We start from the raw sequence: 21,478 nt of genomic DNA, 5'->3' as shown, positions 1-21,478 counted from the left end.
ATATATATATATATATATATATATATATATATATATATATATAGTTCATAATTTTACTAAAAACAAACAATAGAATAGCTATAACCAAAGATCATATATTTATTTTCATTTTTATTTCTTGTAATTTTGTCCCTCTACTCTTGGGGTCCAAAAAAAAAAAATACACAATTATTTGTCGTGTTTTGGGCTTGGGCCGGTAACACAGCGGCCCATTGGGCTTCGATGAGGTTGTAAAGCCCAAATGTGAATGGGCGTTCCCCTCAATACTGCACCATTTGTTGTTTTATTGAATGAATGAATAATAAATAATTAATTACTTTATATATATGCTTTTGTGCAGCAAGAGTTTGAATTTTGCTTTTCATTTTCTACTTAATTTTTTTATCTGTCTTTTTAGAAAAAAATATGATAAAATATTCTTAAATGCAGAAATGTTTATTCACAATTTTCTCAAAAATCTTATGTAAATTAATAATTAAATCATAATTTAAACACAAATGAACATATTAAACTTTTTAACAAAAAAAAAAAAAAACTAGTAAAGTAAAGCAATAACGCCGTAATATTAAATCTACCTAATAAAAAATGATTTAAACTAAAAGGCAAATGAATTTTTTTTATAAAAAAAAAACACTTTTAAAATAATTAAAGCATTTAATACTCTACCATTGGTCTAATATTAAATCTACCTAATAAAAAAGTCACCAATGATTTAAACTAAAAGGCAAATGAATTTTTTTATAAAAAAAAAACACTTTTAAAATAATTAAAGCATTTAATACTCTACCATTGGTCTCTCCTTCAAACTAGTCATGAAAATTACCTTAAAATATATTTAGACTGTAACGAAATATTTTAATAATGTAAGCAATGACAATAATTAAAGCATTTAATACTCTGCCATGTTAGGTCTTTTGCTTCAAACAAGTGATGAAAATGACCTTAAAATATATTTAGATTGTAATGATCCAAATTTAAATTGAAAATTTGAGTAATAAAGAGAGAGGGAAATAGAGACAGAAAGAGAAGGACCCCAATATTAACATTGTAGTAACCGGGAAAAATAAATTTTTCAAAAATAATAAATAAATAATAAAAATAATAAATAAATAAATAATAAAATAATAAAATAATAAAATAAAATAAATTAATTAAATTAAACAAGTAAAATGAATAATATGATAAGGACAAAAAAAAAAATGTATATATACAAGTAAGTAACTATGATATTATATATATATATATAATATCACAAGCTTCTTCAAGAAGCTTTGAAAGTCAAAAAAATCCAATTAGAAATGGATTTTTTTTTTGTGTTGCCGTCAGTGCACTCACACACACACACACACTCTCTCTCTCTCTCTCTCTCTCTCGCTCTCTCTCCTACGACTCTCTCTCTCTTCAATTCTGTGCTAGTTTTACGCTGGATCGACAAACCGAAGCCATCACGACGCTCCTGGCGAAGTTCTCTACAAGTTTTCCGGAGCAGATTGTCAGGGAAACGAAGTTGGATTTCATCCCAAATCCAAGGTAAGACTTTATATTTAATATTTGGATTTTTGACAGTTGAAGAAAGTGATATACGCGTAAAAATACTGAACTTTAATACTGGAAATTTTCAGTTCCAGGGGTGTTGATTGGGAACGTTGGGAATCTCCCTAAGTTGAGGTAAGACTTTTTAAGTCGAATTTGACTTAATGGCAGTTATAGAAAATGTTGTACGTACGAAAATACTAAACTTTAATTCTGGGAGTTTTCATTTTCAGGGTGTTGAGTTGAGAACCTTGTGGGTACGGGGAAGATTTTCTTAGGGGCTTTTCAGGAATCAGGTAAGGGGATAAACTAAGCTAGTTTTGTTTTGAGAAAATGCATGTATATATATATAACATTTGGTTTCAGGAAAAATAAATATATTTATATATATGATTTATATTTGGGAAATACTGTTTAAATGGTGATATGTTGAATATGTGGAAAATTTGTTTAGTATGGTATGAGTATAAAAATGTTATGATATATTGTTTTTTTTTTGGAATGGGGACGATATGGATTTCTATGATGGAAAACCGGGGTACGGGCCGAGATATTTATATATATATATATATGTGATTTGCCGGCGTACGGGCTGTGCTATGCGGATGAGATTTGCCAGCGTACGGGCTCTGCTACGTGATTTGTCGGCGTACGGGCCGAGTTATGTGATTTGCCAGCATACGGGCTGTGCTATATGATTTGCTGGCGTACGGGCCGACCTATGATAAAATGTGTAATTTCAGCGTACGGGCTGATGATTTTCATGAAATATGTATATGTGAAAAATGATATGATTGATTTGATAATTATTGATATGAGATATCCATGTATCACGATTTTAGTATATGTATATGATAGCAGAATCTGGTTGGCTTGGTCTAGGCTAACACTTGCACGGTACTGTTGCTATGTGTCCATGGTCTTCGTGATCATGATATTTGTGTTAACGCCGCTGTACGGAGTGGTGTGAGATTGGATGGTCGATGTGGTTATTTTCAAGAAGTGTGCTGTTATCGCCCCTGGTGTATGGACCAATCTGGGTAGACACATCGGACCTACAGACTACTGTTTGACTTGGCAGTGGTCGGCCAACCATTGTCAGGTCCCGCCTTCGGGCCACACAACCCAGTCATGTGGAGGTAATACATGACAACAGCCAGCTAACCTACCAGGATTGTTTTATGTTATTATTAGTGTATGAGATGAGATATGTTTATGAAAATGCAGTATATTCTGCTATGTGTTGATATATATGTATGTTTTCCCAGATTTGATAAATAGTATTGAATATGTTATGTATGGTATATGTAGAACACATAATACTCATGTTGCCACACACTGGTATTAGTTTATTTCCCAACTGAGAAGTGTCTCACCCCTAAATCTTATTAACTTTTCAAGAGCCCCGGAGAGGCGAGCGGGAAAAGCCTCGCTGATATAGTACGGTCTATCTGCCCTTTTTGAAGGGTAAGTTTTGTAGGGACAGTTAGATTTTGTGGGAAATATCCCTAGGTTTTATTTTTGGGATGTATATATGAAAATACAGTGATTGTAGTAACTCTAGTATATTGTGGTATATAGTATTGAGATGTACATGTTTGTATATTTTCTGCTGCTAGGGATTCTGTTTTATGTTTTGATATATCCTTGGTGCCCACGGGTCCAGGTGGATTGTGACCTACTGAGTTGGAATGTATGATGTGATGATAATTTATTTATTAAAAAAAAATATGTGAAAAAAAGAGCAGGTCGTTACAGTTGGTATCAGAGCCTCGGTTGCTAGGTTCTGTAGACTTTAGAGTGCAGCAGGAACAATACCAGAGTTTAGGAAAGGATTTGAGGTTTTGTTCTACAGTCTAGAGGCAGGACTTCTGTGGTAGTTTCTGTGTTTTTCCTGGGGTGACAATTTCAGGAAAACCATAGTAAGCTATTGTCGGGTTGTATTCCTAGAACGTAGGACTGGGGATTAGCAATGAGTTAGAAATGTTGAGATAAGTGGTGAGGATTGGTGGGTAAATTATAAGGATAGGATTACTGAATTGCAACTGCTATTTTCCAGGATGGATCCAGAAGGAAATAGTGCCCATGCGAGTGGCAGTGATGGAGCAGGACCATCAGGTGCAGCTGGGACCAACTCTAATGCGGTATTACGTAGCGTGGCTCAGCAAGTTATGGCTGAGATTGTTAGGAGCTCGAGGGAGCAGAGTGGTCCATCTATAGGCCATGGGTGCACTATAGAGAAATTTACGAAGATGAATCCTCCGGCGTTCTCAGGTGGATTTGATCCTGTAGCCGCTGAGAACTGGATGCAGGAGATTTAGAAAATCTTGGCTGTGCTGCAATGTACTGAGGAACAGAGGGTCCTCTTTGCCACCTATAAATTGACAGGAGAGGCTGAGAGGTGGTGGACTGCGGTGAGACTATTGGAGCCGCAGAGGGTGACTCCGATAGCTATGACATGGGACCGGTTTAAAGATCTGTTCTTTGACAGATATTTTCCAGCTATTGTGAGGGAGGCTAAGGTAGAAAAGTTCCGGAGTCTGAAGTAGGGACAACTATCCATCCAACAGTATGTAGCACGTTTTATCGAGCTCTCTCGATTCACCCCATACATTGTTCCTGATTAGGTGAAGAAGGCGAGGCAGTTTGAGAGAAGCTTGAGGCGAAGTATATTTAGGCAGGTGGTGGTGCTGCGGATCCAGGACTTCGTTGAGCTGGTCGACAGGGCGGCCTTGGCAGAGATTGGTGAGCGTCTTGATGCGGATGAGCAGGGACAGAGGAAGAGATCTGCTTCTACGAGCTACCAGCAGGGTCACAGGCCGGGTCAGTGGAGGAGAGATAATCATGGTAGAGGGTGGAGACAGGGGACGGGAGGACGCGAAGTGCAGATAGGGCAGGGTCCTCCAGTTTGTCAGACTTGTGGTAGGAGGCACTGGGGAGAGTGTTGAGCTGGTGGTGTAGTGTGCTACCGCTGCGGTAGATAGGGACATATAGTGCGAGATTGTCCTACCCCGCCAGATGCAGCTCCGATGTGCTATCGCTGCGGTAGATCGGGGCACATGGTACGAGATTGCCGTACTCCACCAGATGCAGTTCCAGCTCCTAGACCATACTAGAGAGGTTATCAGGCGCCACGGGGGGGCCAGCAGAGGAATACGGCTCCAGCCAGGGTGTTTACTCTGACACCGGGTGAGGCTGAGGCGTCAGGTGACGTGGTGACAGGTATAGTCATTATGCTTTCTTTTAAAGTTATTGCATTATTTGATTCAGGAGCTACACACTCGTTTGTGTCCTTGGGGTGTATTAAATTATATGAGGCTGAAACACAATCATTAGATGTTGAACTATTGGTAGCTACACTGACTGGGTCGGTAGCGAGGTGTGGTAGGGTACTCCGCGACTGCCCAGTAGAGATTCAGGGGAAAACATTGTCTGCTAATTTGATAGTGTTGGACATGCATGGGTTTGACGTTATATCTGGCATGGATTGGCTAGCGGCTAATTTTTCCAGCATAGATTGTCGTGCAAGAGTGGTGATATTCAGACCCCCAGGGGAAGCAGAATTCAAGTTTGTAGCGTCGCATGTACAATCCCCGCCTCAGCTAGTTTCAGCTATTCAAGTCAGGAGACTACTGCTGAGTGGTTGTCAGGGGTTTGTGGCAGTTGTGAAAGAGATGTCAGAGAATGAGTCAAAACTTGCTAGCACGCCTGTAGTGAAGGAGTTTGTGGATGTTTTTCCAGATGAGTTACCAGGCTTGCCACCCGACCGTGAGGTGGTTTTTTCTATTGATCTACCTCCCAGTATAGCGCCGATTTCTAAAGTACCTTATCGAATGGCGCCAGTGGAGTTAGCAGAATTGAAGAATCAGTTGCAAGATCTGCTAGATAAGGGCTTCATACGACCCAGTGTATCTCCGTGGGGAGCTCCAGTTTTATTTGTGAAAAAAAAAATACGGGACTATGAGGATGTGTATAGTCTATAAGGAGATAAATAAAGTGACAATCAAGAATAGGTATCCTCTACCCTGTATCGATGATTTGTTTGAGCAGCTCCAGGGTACACGGGTGTATTCGAAGATTGACCTCAGATCTGGCTACCATCAGGTGAAGGTGAAAGCAGAAGACGTCTCAAAGACGGCCTTCAGGACTAGGTATGGTCATTATGAGTTTCTAGTGATGCCGTTTGGTTTGACGAATGTTCCTGCGGTATTCATGGACTTGATGAATAGAGTCTTCCACCAATACCTAGACCAGTTTATTGTTGTTTTTATTGATGATGTACTGGTCTATTCTAGGAACTATGAGAAACATGAGACGCACTTGAGGCAGGTTTTGCAGACACTTTGGGAAAAGAAGTTGTACGCCAAGTTTAGTAAATGTGAATTTTGGCTTGAGAAGGTCGTATTCTTAGGGCATGTTGTATCTGGAGACGGTATTTCTGTGGATCCTAGCAAGATTGAGGCTGTAGTGAATTGGGCTAGACCGAGAAATGTCTAGGAGATTCAGAGTTTCTTGGGGCTAGCAGGCTATTACTGTCGTTTCGTTGAGGAATTCTCAACGCTGTCAGGACCTTTGACACGACTGATGAGGAAGAATGTTAGATTTGAGTGGGACGATAGTTGTGAGCAGAGTTTTCAGGAGCTGAAGCAGAGACTAGTCACAGCACCGGTGTTGATCATCCCATGTGGGGGTGAAGGGTATACCATTTACAGTGATACGTCCTTGAAGGGACTTGGTTGTGTATTAATGCAGCATGGTAGGGTAGTGGTGTATGCATCCAGGCAGTTGAAAGAATACGAGAAGAACTACCCTACCCATGATCTTGAGTTGGCTGCAGTGGTACACGCACTGAAGATTTGGAGGCATTGCCTGTACGGTGAGCAGTGTGAGATCTTCTCCGACCATAAAAGTTTGAAGTATTTTTTTACGCAGAAAGAACTGAATATAAGGCAGAGAAGGTGGTTGGAGCTGATTAAGGATTTTGATTGTACCATAAGTTATCACCCAGGGAAAGCAAACGTGGTAGCTGATGCGTTGAGCAGGAAATCCAGGGAGCCAGTGTTGGCGGCTATGGGGATCCAGCATCCGATCTGGATCTGGAGAGACTCGGCATGGAGTTGGTGGAGAGTGATCTCCCAGTATGTATTGCCAGCCTAGTGGTACAGCCTACCCTGCTGGAGAGAATTAAAGCTGTCCAGAAGGAAGATCCAGAGCTAGTGGAGGTGATAGACAGAGTACAGAGTGGGTAGGGGGAGGAGTTTAGTATCGCAGATGACGGAGCTTTGCGGTTCCGTTCCAGATTATGTGTTCCTGCCGATACTGAGATCAAGAAGACTATTCTAGAGGAGGCTTATAGATCTTTGTATACAGTTCATCCCGGTAGTACGAAGATGTACAGAGATCTGTGAGAGTCCTACTGGTGGAGTGGTATGAAGAGAGAAATTGCTGAGTATGTAGCGCAGTGTTTGACGTGCCAGCAGGTAAAGGCTGAGCACCAGAGATCGGCAGGGCAGTTGCAACCGTTATTCATCCCGGAGTGGACGTGGGATCACATATCGATGGACTTCGTGTCAGGATTGCCGACGGCGTTACATGGCCATAATGCCATCTGGGTAATTGTTGATCGATTGACGAAGACCGCCCACTTTATTCCTATCATGATCAACTACTCCCTTAGCCGTTTAGTGGAGATTTACATTCAAGAGATAGTACGTTCTCATGGGGTGCCTGTATCTATTGTGTCGGATCGAGACCCATGATTCACATCACGATTTTGGAGGAGTCTGCAAGAGGCTCTGGGGTCTTAGTTATCGTTTAGTACGACATTCTATCCTCAGTCAGACGGGCAGACTAAGAGGACGATACAGATATTAGAGGATATGCTCAGAGCATGTGTACTAGACTTTGGGGGTAGTTGGACTCAGTTCATGCCATTAGTAGAATTTGCGTATAATAACAGTTATCAGCTTAGCATTGGCATGACATCATTTGAGGCTTTGTACGGTAAGGGATGCCGTTCTCCTTTGTTTTGGGATGAAGTGGGTGAGCGGCGAGTAGTGGGGCCAAAGTTGGTTCAGCAGGCGTGTGATAAAGTTCGTCTTATCAGGGACAGGATCAGTGCATCTCAGAGCCGACAGAAGAGTTATGCCGACCATCGTTGCAGGAATTTAGAGTTTGACGTAGGTGATCACGTATTTTTGAAGATAGCTCCGATGAAAGGGGTTATGCGATTTGGGAGGAAGGGTAAACTTAATCCTAGGTTTATCGGTCCATTTCAGATTCTAGATAAAGTGGGACCGGTAGCCTACAGGCTAGCTTTGCCACCTGTATTGTCCAGGATTCACAACGTATTTCATGTTGCTATGTTGAGGAAATACGTCCCAGACCCTTCTCATGTCATCAATTGTGATGAGTTGGAGCTTAGTGATTCACTGGGATATGAGGAGGTACCAGTACAGATTCTGGATAGGAAAGTGCAAGAGCTACGTAATAGGACGATTCCTCAAGTAAAAGTCTTGTGGAGGAATCATGCAGTAGAAGAGGCTTCTTGGGAGTCCGAGGAGCAGATGAAGCAGAGGTATCCACATTTATTTCAAGAGGTCTGAGTGGATAAAATGTAAGTAGTTAGGTAGTTTCTTTTGCAGGTACATGTAAGGATTTGAAAAGTGTAGTATTCTAGTTCTAGAAGAAGTTTCTTTTGTACATGTAATCTTCCAGGACTTGGAATGTAACCATGATATTCCTCCGCCATAAGTGAGGGTAGGTAATAAAATGAGTAGACCTTTTTTCCTGATTAAAGGATGGCAAGTTACGGAAACAGTAAATTTCAATGACGAAATTCTTTTAAGAGGGGAGGAATGTAGTAATCGGGAAAAATAAAATTTTAAAAATAAAATAAATAAATAATAAAATAATAAAATAAAATAAATTAATTAAATTAAACAACTAAAATGAATAGTATGATAATGACAAAAAAAAATGTATATATATATAATACCACAAGCTTCTTCAAGAAGCTTTGAAAGTAAAAAAAATCCAATTTGAATTGGATTTTTTTTTTGTGTTGCGGTCAGTGCACTCTCACACACACACACACACACACTCTCTCTCTCTCTCTCCTACGACTCTCTCTCTCTCTTCGATTCCGGGCTAGTTTTATGCCGGATCGATAAACCGAAGCCACCACGACGCTCCTGGCGAAGTTCTTTACAAGTCTGCCGGAACGGATCGTTAGGGAAACGAAGTTGGATTTCATCCCAAATCCAAGTTAAGGCTTTATATTCGATATTTGGATTTTTTACAGTTGAAGAAAGTGATATATGTATAAAAATACTGAACTTTAATACTGGAAATTTTCAGTTCCAGGGGTGTTGATTGGGAACGTTGGGAATCATCCCTAAGTTGAGGTAAGACTTTTTAAGTCGAATTTGACTTAGTGGTAGTTATAGAAAATGTTGTACGTACGAAAATACTAAACTTTAATTCTGCGAGTTTTCATTTTCAGGGTGTTGAGTTGAGAACCTTGTGGGTACGGGGAAGATTTTCTTAGGGGTTTTTCAGGAATCAGGTAAGGGGATAAACTAAGTTAGTTTTGTTTTGAGAAAATGCATGTATATATATGTAGCATCTGGTTTCAGGAAAAATAAATATATTTATATATATGATTTATATTTGGAAAATACTATTTAAATGATGATATGTTGAATATGTGGAAAATTTGTTTAGTATGGCATGAGTATAAAAATGTTGTGAAATACTGTTTTTTTTTTTTGAAATGGAGAGAATATGGATTTCTATGATGGAAAACCGACGTACGGGCCGAGATATTTATATATATATATATATATGTGATTTGCCGGCGTATGGGCTGTGCTATGCAGATGAGATTGCCAGCGTACGGGTTGTGCTATGTGATTTGTCGGCGTACGGGCCGAGTTATGTGATTTGCCAGCGTACAGGCTGTGTTATGTGATTTGCCGGCGTACGGGTCGAACTATGATAAAATGTGTAATTTCGGCGTACGGGCTGATGATTTTCATGAAATATGTATATGTGAAAAATGATATGATTGATTTGATAATTATTGATATGAGATATCCATGTATCACGATTTTAGTATATGTATATGATATCAGAACCTGGTTGGCTTGGTCTAGGCTAGCACTTGCACGGTACCATTGCTAAGTGTCCATGGTCTTCGTGATCATGATATTTGTGTTAACGCCGCTATACGGAGTGGTGTGAGATTGGATGGTCGATGTGGTTATTTTTAAGAAGTGTGCTGTTATCGCCCCTGGTGTACGAACCAGTCTGGGTAGACCCATCGGACCTACAGACTACTGTTTGACTTGGCAGTGGTCGGCCAACCATTGTCAGGTCCCGCCTTCGGGCCACACAACCCAGTCATGTGGAAGTAATACATGACAACAGCCAGCTAACCTACCAGGATTGTTTTATGTTATTATTAGTGTATGAGATGAGATATGTTTATGAAAATGCAGTATATTCTGCTATGTGTTGATATATATGTATGTTTTCCCAAATTTGATAAACAGTATTGAATATGTTATGTATGGTATATGTAGAACACATAATACTCATGTTGCCACACACTGGTATTAGTTTATTTCCCTTACTGAGAAGTGTCTCACCCCTAAATCTTATTAACTTTTCAGGAGCCCCGAATAGGAGAGCGAGAAAAGCCTCGCTGATATAGTACGGTCTATCTGCCCTTTTTGAAGAGTAAGTTTTGTAGGGACAGTTAGATTTTGTGGGAAATGTCCCTAGGTTTTATTTTTAGGATGTATATATGAAAATACAGTGATTGTAGTAACTCTGGTATATTCTGGTATATGGTATTGAGATGTACATGTTTTTATATTTTCTGCTGCTAGGGATTCTGCTTTATGTTTTGATATATCCCTGGTGCCCACGGGCTCAGGTGGATTGTGACCTGCTAAGTTGGAATGTATGATGTGATGATAATTTATTTATTAAAAAAAAAATATGTGAAAAAAAGAGCAGGTCATTACAAACATATTTTTCAGGAAATCCAAAGAAACCGGCGGGTAAAGGCCGCCGTTGAGTGAGTGGAGCTTCCCTACTAGAAGGGTAAGTGTTGAACTAGGACTATGAGATTTTTGTTGTAAGGTCCTAGTGTCATTTTTGACTTTTTAAAAGATTGTAAATAAATCCAGTATTTTGGGAATGTAAATAACTCTGGTATTATGTTTTATGATTGGATATTCAAGATTGTTTGTTTACTGCTGTTAGGTTTTTCGCTGTGCTTAACAGGTGTTCCCGCTATCCACGGATTCAGGTTGACTATTTTATCTATTATGTGACATTTTATATTAAGAAATTGAGGGACGTTACATAGACCATATTGAAATATTTTAATAACATAAGTAATAATATAATTAAGCTCATAAAATAGTTAAAATTTATCTTATTTAATTTAATAATGTAATGGCAAGCTAGTAGTTTGCAAGGTATAGATAATTTTTATTTTTTACATTATATTTATGATTTTATGAATTTTTTTTCTTAATTTAAAATATATATAATTTACTTACATATTTTTATCTTAAGAACAAATTCTCAAGAGGCTTATTCCCCAATGCTTTAAGGCCTACACCTCGCCTCTTAAGAGTTAAAAACGCCTTGCCAAACAGGACAGAGTACTAAATGCTCTAATTATTTATATTTTTTAGTGGGGCTCAAATGTGTCTACATCAAGTCCGTATTTGTATTTAGTTTCAAACCATCCCTATACTTGTATTTTGAAATTCCTCTTAGTCCCGGTTTCATAAAGAACTCGTATATATACATATACTACTTTAGAAGATATTAGAAAGGGGCCAAATAATAACATAAGAAATACGAACGATGAGAGCTTGAAATTAATATTCATGTTGAAGAGCTTACGTTCGAACTTTGAGAGAAGATGTATATTAGATTATCTCTCATTCTTTAACCAAGACCCTCCAATTAATTGAATGAAAAAAGGAGTACAAGTGCGATTGTATTGAGAAAATTGATGAAAAAAAAATGAATTAGTTATTTGTTTTCTTGAATTTAAGGGCTCTAATTTTAATAATTATTTTTGTAATATATATTTCGTGGAGTTATAAGTTAACTATTTTTAATCAATTAAACCAATTTAATCTAGTATACATGTTAATATTTTTAATTAGTTTAATATTGCTCACCACTATCTACCAAAGTTAGATGCTACGCTTCTATGCTTACTAGCTTGGTACAACACATTAATACTCATATGTTCAAAGTTTCTTAAAAAAAAAAAAAAAAATCACACGAGCGCGCACACAGACTTTATGTTTCGAGAGATCTTGAATTTGGATAAGATATAGTATAAAATTATATTAAAATTTGTCCAAATCCACGCAAATCCAAATCCAAATCCAAGTCCTAAAATCCATACTCCCAAACACACAATCTAGAATATACAAACACAAAAAAATGGTAAGCAGAAGAAAGGCTGAGTCATTCATGAGCAACAACAACAACTTGTTTTCCAACGTTGCGGCCAGTGAAGAGTCCTACTAGGGCTGCAGGGCCGTTCTCGAGGCCCTCGGCTATGTCTTCAACATACACTATCTTCCCTTGTCTGATGTAAGGCAGGAGAGTGTCCAAGAACTTGGGATAGACGTGGAGGTGATCATTGTACGTGAAACCTTCCATTTGGATTCTCTTGGAAACAAGGCACATCAAGTTCTTTACGCCTTCGGGCTCAAGAAGGTTGTATTGGGAGATCATCCCGCAGGCAGCGATGCGACCACGGATTCTCATGTTGAGGAGCACCGCGTCGAGCATTTTACCCCCAACATTCTCAAAGTAAATGTCAATTCCTTCGGGAAAGTACCTAGTCACATTCAGGAAACGATACTAGTACTAGTGTTCGCATATGCATATTCTCTTTCAAATCAAACAAGGAACTGAGAATTTCAAAGAAAGTCCTTAATTATGGCATGCAATGGATTATCTCTGTTTCTTTGTTAGCCTTCTAAAACCCAAAACGATCCAGATGCAACAAATGGCCCAAAACCAGTGTTTGGGAGTGTGGGTATGTGCATATGCCTAGATACTGTTTACTGACCTTTTCAAAGCCACATCCAGGTCAGGCTCTTCCTTGTAGTTGAATGCCTCATCAAACCCAAACTTGTTCTTCAATAGATCAACCTTATTACAAACAAAAATGAAACATTAGAAGCTATATGAATTAAAAAAAATATATATTCAAGCTTATTGAGCTGAATCAACTCCTGCAACTGCACCGCCCCGCCAGCAAAAAATGATAGAAAATTAACAAATAGAAGCATTGTTAAGGCAACAGCCTTTGTGAATGACTACATGAAAACGCATATTGTCAAAACTTCAGAAACCCAGAGCTATATAGGGAAAAAGAAAAACCAGAAGGAAGTTGGATCTTTTGGAGAATAACGAAATCCAATTGCGATCGTTGAACTTTATTATCAATGGCACAGATACGTAACTCAGTCATTGTTTGCACAAGCAAATTAAAGGTAGCAGGCACCAAATGAGGAATCGATAAGTATAGTGAAACAGAATGAGAAATGGTGAGTGAGAAACTGCATGCACCTTTTGTTTGCTTCCAGCGGTTCCAACAACATAGCAGCCGATCAACTTGGCAAACTGGCCAACAAGCTGACCAACTGCACCAGATGCAGCTGAAATGAACACACGATCTCCTTTCTTGGGTGAACAAACCTCATACAGACCAACATAAGCAGTCAGGCCGGGCATGCCTGTGATTGTGAATGACATGAGCAATTACCAAATATAAAAATTAATTAGAACTTAGAAAAACCCAGATGAAAATATGGGCATCAATCAAGCAACTGATCACATATGAATTAGGAAATCATCATATGCCTTGATTATTACCAAGAATTCAAGTGTAGTAGGAAAGGGGTAGTTCGGTATGTTCAATTTTAAACAAGGTTTCAGGTGCAGTGATGACAGTGTACTCTTCCCATCCAGTTTTTCCCCAAACCAAATCATCCTTGCTAAATTTGGGGTGTCCAGAGTCTAAAACTCTGCCTACTCCAAACCCATTCAGTGCCTGCATTCATGTTTTCCAGCATAAATTCACATACAGCAGGGAAATTTCAAAAATGTCAATAAGCTTTCCAATTAATTACTCGCACAACATATTTCTCTCATTCATAACTCTTATCTTGTTTTAATACCAAAAGGAACTGCAGAAATTTTGAAATCTAAGCAGAAAATTAAATTTGCAGAAGCTTTCTACCAATTCTACGACGGAACCATGTCTCTAATGTTTTCTTCTTTCCACCCACTTTCTGTTTGATATAAGTCCCTTAACCAGATGAATCATTAATCTCAATTCAACACACACAGAGATTGCGGGTGGGGGAGGCGGGCTTACGGAGCCAAGAGAGAAGGGGGTATAGTAGCCAAGACGGTCTGATTGTCGCATGCGACCGTGCATGGTGGGATCGCAGGACAAGTATAGATTCTTGACCAAAACCCCATTAGAGCATTCTGCAGGTAGCTTCAGCCGAATCGTCCCCGTCCTCAGCTCCATGTCCGATTCCTTGGGAACCCCAATTGCGTACTCTCTCAATATCACCTGCTTGTTCCTCACCTCTTCTCCCCTTAACATTTCCATTTCCGCCATCGATTGATTACTCTCTTCTCTCTCTCCCTGTCTGAAAATTTATAACAGATGAGAAGACGTATAGGCTATGAAAAATAGTACATGGGGCGTTGGAAAATTCAGCTGCGACATGAAAATACAGACGCGACGGCTCAGCTCCCCTGCTTTTACTTTGTGAGAAGCGACGGCCCTGTCTGCTTCTCCCACTTCGTCACCGCTGACATATATTTACACGAGTTCACACAAGCTTTTTAAAAATCAGTGCGGTTTTTCCTATATATATTAAAATATTTAATAAATATTGAACTTATTTCTCACTGCCTTCAAAAACTGGCCGGATATTCCAGCAATTTTTAAGTAAAAGTCGTTAAACTATCGAGTAAGTTTTAAAAAAGGAGGGCAGCCCGACGCGTGGTAGCTAAAACTTGTTAAATGGTTCCACGAGTTTTATACTGCCTAAAAAATATAATTTTTAAAATTTTTTTTATTATCAATAACATTAATTAATATTCATTGTCCCTTAGTAAACAAAATTGGAATGTTTTTTTTCAAAAAAAATCCATTAAGAATATGCATATTCCTTTCCCTTAACAAATTAAAACTAAAAGTGCAATACTGATTACTTACCAACATATTATTAAAAAGTATTGCACTACAATAACTTTTGTATTTTAATTAGGACTTTAAATAACTATAATAAATGTCCTTTTAGGAGAGTTTTCTTTTTTTGGGTTAGATAACGTGTTTAGGTAACATTTATATAAATACAAAACGATTTATTCAATCTAAAATAATAGCAACAAAGATAAAAAAGAAAGAGATCTAAAAATTTTGGTAGAGTACACATTCACAGTACATCGAACTACTGTAAAAATTTCAGCAAAATCTCCTCTTAAAATCAACTATATTCATCTATGCTTGCACCTATTCAAAAAAAATAATTTTCATTGGTAATCGATACCACTATTTTCATAACTATCATACACCAATGTTGACATTCACACTACGTTGAATTAAAGTATAAATTCCGACAATCGATAACAATATTTCATAACTTTCCTACACAACTACATACATTGAGAATATGCAAACAGTAGTTTCCAACTACATATACATATTCGGGAACAATAAATAAACATCCCCAATTATACATAAATAATGTAATGAGGTTATACAAATGAAATCAAAAGAATCGATGCTATACAAATGAAATCAAAAGAATCAGACTCACGTGCCACACGCAGGTCGTCTCCAGTGTTAGGGTGGCTGCCAAATGCATCCGCCCTCTCCTTGCTGGTCATCTCCATCCGGTCCCCTGCCCCATCATTGTCGTATATGTCTATCATCATCATCCAGATGAAGTAGATGGGAAGATGACTCATATAATGATGTTGGACAGTCACGAGGTGGCATGACTCGTGCATCCACGTCATCCACATCTAAACTGTTATCCAATAGGAATGACATGGATGGGTTGGTAGCAGAGTCGAATAAGGTACTCAAACCTGAAGACATGGAGGATGAAGGAACATTTGCAACATACAGTCAGCTACTGGACAACCCCGCAATGTTAGCTCCCATCGAACATGTATAGGGTGTTGATGGGCCAAACACGTTCTCAATTTGTACAATAGGCGGGTCACCAAAGCGGCTCCGTGAACCACTAGATGCATGCAGAGCATGTGTAACAACCCGAATAATAATGGAATTTAAATAATAAAGAGGAAGGGAATCATCAGGGCTTCGTCGACGAATCCCCTGTATTCGTCGACGATGGCTTAAGAAAATTTGTCCATGAAGATTGAATTTCGTCGACGAAAAAGTACCAAGAGAGGTTTAGTTCCGACTGAATTTCGTTGATGAGGACTGAATTTCGTCAACGAAATTAATGAAGGATTCGTCGACGAATGGTGTGGCTCATCGACGAATCCAGTTCTATATATATACAAAAATCCGATTTTTAACTTCCTTATTAAGCTACCTCTCTCCTCTCTCACCCCCCCCCCTTTCGGTGCTCTCTCTCTCTCTCTCATCATTTTTGGGCCAGTTTTACGTTAGATTGACAATCCGAAGTCACCACGACGCTCCTAGGGAAGTTCTCTCCAAATCTGTCGGAGCGGATCGTTGGTGAAAGCAAGTAGGAAATCATCCCTAAGTTGAGGTAAGGCTTTTTAAGCCAAATTTGGTCTTACGATAGTTATAGGAAATGATATACATGTAAAAATACTGAAGTTTAATACTGAAAGTTTTCAATTTCAGGATATTGATAAGGAAATCCTACGGGAGTTAGATCAGGATATTTGGGGGCTTTCTCAGTAGCCAAATAAGGGAATAATCTAAAACAGTTATTTTCCATACAAATTATTATTAATTATGAGTAAATTTATTTTCAGAAAAGCTTATGTTATATTTGTTTATTAAGGATGAAATGTACGTTTGGGAAAATACTGCTATGATGTTAAAATGTATATATGTATGAGATGCCAGAAATCATGATTTTTAGAATACAATGTATGGTTTTATACAGCAAATGTGTGGCATGAATATTATTTTACGTGGAGAAATATTATGAAATGATAATGATATGAATGTAGTATGATTTGAGAAATTATGAAAGTGTACAGTACAATATGATTTTGATAAATGCATGATTAAATGACTATTTTCAGAATGACGCATTTATATATGATTTCGGCGCAAGGTCATATATTTATGTATGATTTCAGCGCAAGGTCGTATGTATGTATGATTTCGATGCAAGGCCGTATTTATGTATGATTTCGGCGCAAGGCTGTATTTATGAAATGTTCGACACAAGACCGCGATTATGAAAATGCTATATTATCATGTACTATATGTTATCAGAACCCGGATGTTAGTTTAGTTCAGTTTCAAGAGCTCGGTATTGTAACTATTTATAGATCATATATCTATGTTCAGACTTGTGCTAACCACCCCACGAGGGGGTGGCAGATGGATAGTCGGTGTGGCTTTCAGTGTAGAGTTGTAGACGTCCACCTAACAGTCCAGACCAGAGTGCGGCGGGCCCATCATACTTACAGACATATTTGACTCGGTAGTGGTCGGCCAGCCATTGTCGGGTCCCGTCTTCGGGCTGCACAACCCGTCATGGGGGGTAATACATGATATTAGCTAACTATTCATCCTGAGTATATTTTCAGTATTACTGTTATAATAGATGTTTTATGTACGTTATAAGTTATTAGGAAATAAGAAAACGTATGATTATTCAGTATGATATGATGAATGTTTTTCGATTTATGAAATGTACTGTATATGTATAAATGCATTAAATATTCATGTTGTCACACAGCTGTATTTAGTTTATTTTCCCTTACTGAGAAGTGTCTCACCCCCCAACATTAATATATTTTTCTCAGGAGACCCTGAGTGACCGACGGTTCGTGGCCGCCGTTAAGTTAGGGATATTACCCCCCTAGGAGGGAAAGATTTTGTATTAGGGTCAAAATTATTTTGCGTTTGACCATAAAGTTATTTTGATGTCTATGAGTATGTATAAAATACAGTTTTATGATGTATAGTAAACTCTGGTATTATGCTTGATGGATGGATGATTTAAATTTTATAATTGCTGCTGCTTAGGTTTCCGATGTTATTGACAGGAGTCCCCGTTACCCACGGGTTCGGGTTGACTTTTCCATTCATTATATTACATTTTATGTTAAGGAAATTTAGGGTCGCTGCAACATGGGTCCGTTGTACGTACTCATGGACAATCGTCAATCCATCTCTGACCAATCCCTGTACTACAGCATCTTGAGAGATTAGATCTACCTCCTGCAATATGTCAGCTTGCAGTATAAAACAAATTTTAGTTAGTGCATTCACATCATAAAATCCACATAACAAAAATAAAATATGTGGGTTATTGTCTACTTATGAGTGTTAGCTTTGATGCAATCCCAAGAGGGGGTGAATTGGAGATTAAAAAATTACCTCCTAGGTTTATCTAATCCAACAATCAGTATTACGCAACCTATGGGCAATCTAAGCGATTTCAATCCCAAACAGATATTTAATCAAAGTCTAAACATACAAGTGCTGAAAATAAAGTGTGGAAAGTAAATTGACACCAGATATGTTATTGGGGTTCGGCCAAATTGCCTATGTCCCCGCCTTGGCTACCCCAGCACAAGGATTCCACTACGGTTCACTTAACGGGTGGAGCGGCACTGTTTACAACCAGGTCAATTAGCGGGGCTGACCTCAACCTACACCTTACTAGGATGGTACACCTAGCTTTCCTAACCAGGTTTAAACCAATCCGAGACTATTCAATAGGACTAGTCTCCCTCTTTAGGCCCATGCCTAGAATACAACAAATGTGTATAAAATTTTGCATACAAGAAAATATGCTTCTTCAAAAGCATATATGTACACCAGTATAGCTTAAGCAATAATGCAAGCACGAATGATATGTAAATATGCTCAGTGCTTAAATATGTGTGTTATGCACTCAATCAAGTAAGAATAATCAATCAAGGTCTAGAGTATATATCAAAGTAAGATTTGAAATACAATATTTGAATATCACAATATCATATCATGGTTTCAAAAATGCTAGCAAGATAATTCAAATAACCTTAACAAGATGTTCTCAATATACTAATCACAAAGGATGTTTGAATGTAAGCTTGTAAAATAATTTTTGCACACAAAAATATAGGCTAAGATAACTAGTAATGACAATGCAAGAACCACAAACCTCTAAGTTTTCCCACACAAGATTTATCAAATAAAATTAGTGGGAGAACTTAATGCTTTACTCTCAATAAAAATCAATCAATCAATACAACAAATGAGAGTAAGAGCAAATTAGAATGAAGCACAAGCACACTAAATATACTCACAACACTTGAATGATCAAGGAAAATGGAGTATATGAGTGTATGGGAATAGTATAGGCTACAAAATGATTTTTCAATTTGAGAGAATTTTGACCTTAATGATCTTGCTAATCCACTCTAATTTTTGCAAATGAACAAGTATATATAGGCAAGGGTAGATTTGTGACTATTGGGGACCTAATGGGAATTATTAGAAAAATTTTAAACCTGTTTAAAGAAAATAATCCCATTTAACCATTTTAACTATGGTAAAAATTAATTCAACCCGAGAGCTTTCAGGTGCCCGGTTCATGGTTCGGGTGCCCCAACAAACACAACACAAAAAGGTGTTTTTGAGGTTTAGTCGCCTGAAAAGTAGTTCAATTTGCTGAACCGAGCGATTCCTCAAAAAGACCGCAGTTCAGGTGCCTGATCTGAAGTTTCGTTGACCAAACTCATAGGTTCGGTCGTGTAACGCCCCAACCCTCTACGTGAGCCCGGAGTGCTACTAATCCATTCATTTACCTGATAATCCACATTCTAAAATCATGTACGCAGCGGAAAACATAAATATAATCTCCACCAATATATACCAAAGTTTACTATTTCTTTCTATAATCCAAAATAACCATTCATCACCTGTATTCTCATATATACACATATCTCCAAAAACATTCAATATTCATAAACACCAGTATATTTCACAATCATCCATATCTCAGAAGACTTAAAACATAAAACATAAAACATAACTTACATACAACCCAAAATATCAGCTAAGTATATACCATTTCTTTTCTATATCCCAAAAAGGCTATAAACACCTCGAGCTCTCTAAGCTCGATCTCGTGGAGGTCTTGAAAATGGTAAGTTCATATTCGGGTGAGACACATCTCAGTAAGGGAAGAAACAATATATTAAAATAGCGTGTGGCTAACATGAGGTTTGTAAATAACATAAGTATACATTTTTATCATTTGCAAATCATTAGCATAATTTCTGAAATCATTTCCTGTTCCTAATCAAACACATGCAAGACATTTTACCTATGAGATTACCCAATACTAGGGGTGATTACTCGTCCATACAAGTAACACCCCTCTGCTCTGATACTTTAGGTAACCCAAAGGTCACAACTGAAGCATACCAGAGCACTCACCTTACTCAGTAAGCCCAAAAGTAGTGATGTAATCTCGTACTCACACAATTCATATAAAGGTTTACTAGCGAAGACCCCAAGAATAAGGAAATCTACCCGCTCATACAAATAGTTTCCTTCTGCTCTAGCACATTATACAGCCTAGTGTCACATCTGATACTTACCAGGGCACTCACCTTTCTCAGTAAGCTCTCGGGAAAAGAGTTTGCCCCTCCCAAACGTAACATGTTCTACTAGCATACATACTGATAATATCATAATACATTATTCTGCCCGTCATTATCTTATAATTCTTAACTATTCATGTTCTTAACTTAAACATTTCATAGCATTTCACTTTACGTGGCTCATTCCATTTCACATTGTTCGCATTTTATATTTCCTTATCATTCTCATTGTCTTTTAATTACAATAACTCCCTTTTGGATGTTATTTCCACAACTCCCTTTTGGCTGTCATTAACATGATCTACAACTCCCTTTTGGTTGTCATGAACATAATCCACAACACCCTTTTGGCTATCATAAACGTGATCCACAACTCCCTACATGATTGCATTAACAAACACATGTAGCATATTCCATGTAACATTTCATTTCAGTGCATTTCCTGCATAACATGCATCACATACATATAACATAGTCCCATACAATGTTCAATTTACCCATGCCACACTATTTAGTTGTAAAATTCATATATATGTATTCCCCGTAAAATAAGCCAACTTGCATTTAACATTCATATTGTAACGTCCCTTAATTTCTTAACATAAAATATCACATAATAAATAAAATGGTCAACCCGAACCCGTGGGTAGCGGGGACACCTGTTAAACACAACGAAAAACCTAGCAGCAGTAAACATAAAATCTCAAACATCCAATCATAAAACATAATACCAGAGCATTCTATACATCCTCACATACATCCAAATATCTCTAGGGTCAAACACAAAATAACTCTGATGCTATTACAAAATCTTACCCTCCTCAAGGGTAATCTCACTAATCTCAACGGCGGCCTTGACCCGCCGGTCTCTCAGGGACTCCTGAAAAATGTAATAATATTGGGGGTGAGACACTTCTCAGTAAGGGAAAATAAACTAAATACAGCTGTGTGGCAACATGAATATTTAATGCATTTGTACGTATACAGTACATTTCATAATTCTATAAACATAATCATATCGTACTGGATAAACATATATTTTCACATCTCTTAATAAATCATATCATACATAAAATCATCTGTTATA

At 37.9% G+C, this 21,478-nt stretch overlaps 1 pseudogene; it reads right to left on the bottom strand.

The window, feature by feature from the left end:
* Positions 1 to 11,890: 11,890 nt before the first annotated feature.
* On the bottom strand, positions 11,891 to 14,363 carry LOC131150378 (2-alkenal reductase (NADP(+)-dependent)-like; annotated as a pseudogene).
* Between the last annotated feature and the right edge of the window lie 7,115 nt (positions 14,364 to 21,478).

The sequence above is a fragment of the Malania oleifera genome, chromosome 3 (assembly GCF_029873635.1).
Source record: "Malania oleifera isolate guangnan ecotype guangnan chromosome 3, ASM2987363v1, whole genome shotgun sequence".
Lineage (NCBI taxonomy): Eukaryota > Viridiplantae > Streptophyta > Magnoliopsida > Santalales > Ximeniaceae > Malania > Malania oleifera.
Note: the sequence above shows the minus strand (reverse complement) of the source record. Positions and strands in the feature narration are given on the sequence as shown.